Source organism: Oncorhynchus nerka, linkage group LG9a (genome assembly GCF_034236695.1).
Source record: "Oncorhynchus nerka isolate Pitt River linkage group LG9a, Oner_Uvic_2.0, whole genome shotgun sequence".
NCBI lineage: Eukaryota > Metazoa > Chordata > Actinopteri > Salmoniformes > Salmonidae > Oncorhynchus > Oncorhynchus nerka.
The window spans coordinates 56434373-56438299 of record NC_088404.1 but is presented as its reverse complement, the minus strand read 5'-3'; positions in this window follow the sequence as shown (position 1 = coordinate 56438299).

The window sequence follows — 3927 nt, the reverse complement described above, 5'->3', positions numbered from 1 at the left end:
GTTTCAGCATTGGATGTTCCCTGTACTGGAGTTACTTTTTAGGGTGAAAAAATACCTGTTTAGTAAATGATACAAAATAAACCACTGCCTCTGGTCTGTTCAATATATGCCTCCCACCTGTGTTAGGGTGCTTCGGACAAACTGAATTGTTTTTTCATTTTTACATTATTAGCCCAGATGTTTTTTGGTGTTATTACATACAGCCAGAAATAACTTTTGGATATCAGAGCGGCGGTAACTCACCAGCATTATGACCAGGAATACAATTTTCCCAAATTGGATCCTTTGTTTGTGCCCCCCAGGGCAATTGAACTTTTTTCAGAGGCTGCTCCAAAACACTTCCGGCGGAGAAGGACTTCTAGTCTGACTCAGTAGGCGTGCAGACCATCCACCACTTCCGAGTATATTACTCGTTCAGTCTCTGGATAATAAAGTAGACAAGCTCTGGGCGAGGATCTCCTTCCAGAGAGACATCAGGGTTTGTAACATACTCTGTTTCACGGAAACATGGCTCTCTAGGGATATATTGTCCCAGTCCATACAGCCAGCTGAGTTCTCAGCACATCACGCAAACAGGAATAAAGAACTCTCTGGGAAGAAGAATGGTGGGGGTGTATGTTTCATGATGAACTACTCATGGTGTGATTGTGATTAACATTCAGAAATTCAAGTCCTTTTGTTCACCCGACCTAGAATACCTCAATCAAATGCTGAGCATATTACCTCCCAAGATAATAGTATTTTGGTTATAGTCACAGCAGTGTACACTCCCCCTCAAGCCGATACCACAAAGGCCCTCAATGAACTACGCTGGACTTTTTGCAAACAACATATCCTGAGGCCACATTTATTGTAGCTGGGGATTTTAACAAAGAAAATTTGAGGAAAGCGCTACCGAAGTTCTAATAACACATTGACTTCAGTACACGCTCAGGAAAAACATTCTACCACTGCTACTCAACTTTTCGAAAAACCTCCCCCGCCCTCCCTTCGGCATATCTGATCACACCTCCTTTTTGCTTCTCCGTTCCTATAGGCAAAAACTCAAACAGGAAGTACCCGTGCTAAGATCTACTCAAAACTGGTCTGACCAATGGACATCCATGCTTCAAGATTGTTTTGATCAGGTGGACCGGGATATGTTCCAGGTGGCCTCTGAGAATAACAGATGAATACATGGATACGGTGACTGAGTTCATCAGGAAGTGTATAGAAGATATTGTACCCATTGTGACTTAAAACCTACCCAAACCAGAAACCGTGGATAGATGGCAGAATTCGTGCAAAACTGAAAGAGCGAACCACCGCATTTAACCATAGCAAGGTAACTGGGAATATGGCCGAATACAAATAATCCCCCCTTAAGGCAATCAAACAGGCAAAACATCAAAGTGGAGTCTCAATTTAACGGCTCAGACACAAGACTTGCGGCAGGATCTACAGACGATCACCAACTACAGAATAAAAAACAGCCACGTCGCGGACACTGACTTCTTGCATCGGGACAAGCTAAACACATTCTTTGCCCGCTTTGAGGATAACGCAGTGCCACCGACGAGACCAGCTACTACCAAGGACTGTGTGCTCTCCTTCTTCGTGGCCAACATAAGTAAGACATTTTAATTTAAAAAAATGTATTTCACCATTATTTAACCAGGTAGGCCAGTTGAGAACACGTTCTCATTTATAACTGCGACCTGGCCAATTTAGAGCAAAGCAGTATGACACAAACAACACATGGGATAAACAAACGTACATTCAATAACACAATAGAAAAGTCTATATACAGTGTGTGCAAATGTATTAAGATTAGGGAGGTACGGCAATAAATAGGCCATAGTGGCAAAATAAATGCAATTTAGCAATTAAACACTGGAGTGATAGACGTGCAGACGATGAATGTGCAAGTAGAGAGAGATACTCGGGTGAAGGAGCAACAAAATAAAAAATAACAATATGGGGATGAGGTAGTTGGGTGGGCTATGAAAAGGTGCAATGATCGGTAAGCTGCTCTGACAGCTGATGCTTAAAGTTAGTGAGGGAGATATAAGTCTCCAGCTTCAGTGAATTTTGCAATTTGTTTCAGACATTGGCAGCAGAGAACTGGAAGGAAAGGCGACCAAATGAGGTGTTGGCTTTAGGGATGATCAGTGAGATACACCTGCTGGAGCGAGTGCTACGGGTGGGTGTTGCCATCGTGACCAGTGAACTGAGATAAGGTGGAGCTTTACCTAGCATGGACTTATAGATGACATTGCAGCATTGAGAGCATCCTGTCTGGTTGCATCATTGCCTGGTATGGCAACTGCTCAGCCTCCGACCGCAAGGCAGAGGGTAGTGCGTATGGCCCAGTACATCACTGGGGCCACGCTTCCTGCCATCCAGGACCTCTATATCAGGTGGTGTCAGAGGAAGGCCCTAAAAATAGTCAAAGACTCCAGCCATCCCGGTATAGACTGTTCTCTCTGCACAGTAAGCAGTACCAGAGTGCCAAGTCAAGGTCCAAAAGGCTTTTTAGCAGCTTCTACCCCCCAAGGCCATAAGACTCCTGAACAGCTAGTCAAAGGGCTATCCAGACGCCTCTTGTACGCTGCTGCTACCCTCTGTTCATAATCTATGCATAGTCACTTTAACTATACCTACATGTACATATTACCCCAACTAACCGGTGCCCCTGCACATTGACTCTGCACCGGTACCCCCTGTATATAGCCTCGCTTGTTATTTTACTGCTGCGGTTACATTTTTTTCCTTAATATTTTATTTGTATTTTTTTCGATAATTTCTTAAAGCATTGTTAAGGACTTCTAAGTAAGCATTTCACTGTATGGTCTACTACACCTGTTGTATTCGGCGCACGTGACAAATAACATTTGATTTGCCAGCTAGCCAGCATAAACTAGCTTGCTGGGAAGGGCCATTGAGCTTTAAAAGAACATGAAAGGGCTCATCAGGGCGACTGACTGAACCGAATCCAATCGTCTCCACGACATATGTCATCAATTTAGGTAACATCTATTGCCGCGTTCACGTGACATTCGGAACTAGACGACATATGTCATCAATTTAGGTAACATCTATTGCCGCGTTCACGTGACATTCGGAACTAGCAAACTCTAACATGTTCGACTTGCTAACTGGTATAGCGATACAAGTGCCGCGTTCAACCTGTTATCAAGTGAGAAATGTCCGAGGTTCCGACTAGTACGTGGACGCGGCATAATACTCTATGGCTGTATAGCCAGAGATGCTGGATCTAATAACGAGATGCTCAGGTCTCAGCCCTAACAATTGAATTCGATGTCCACCGCGTGGAACGGCGTGTTTCTATGCTTTCTTTTGATTGGTGGATACATATCTTAATTTTAATACAATTTGAATATTCGATGAGGGGTGTTGACGTCAAACGGCCTGAATTCAATGGAGAGTGAAACGCTATGCTAGCCTCATAAATATAAATGATTTCACCAGGGACAAATTAAATCACATTTTATTTGTGACATGCACCAGCAGGTAACCAAGTGGTTAGAGGGTTGGGCCAGTTACCAAAAGGTTGCTAGATCGAAATCCAGAGCTGACAAGGTAAAACTCTGTCGTTCTACCCCCGAACAAGGCAGTTAACCAGCTGTTCCTATGTCGTCATTGTGAATAAGAATTTGTTCTTAACTGGCTTGCCTAGTTAAATAAAAAAGTCAAATAAAATGAAATGCTTACTTTACCAGCCCTTAACCAACAACAACTGATAAAGTAGTTTTTTCCCACACAGTTGCCAGGATGCCACATTTGTACTGCTTAGGTTATTAGGAGTGGACTGACAACTTTTATTAGATCAATATAGAATTTCATTTTTATCTCCTAAATTCGACACTCATTGCCACCACATACAAAAACGCCTCACCTGCTTAATAATTAATGAGTTGCTTAACG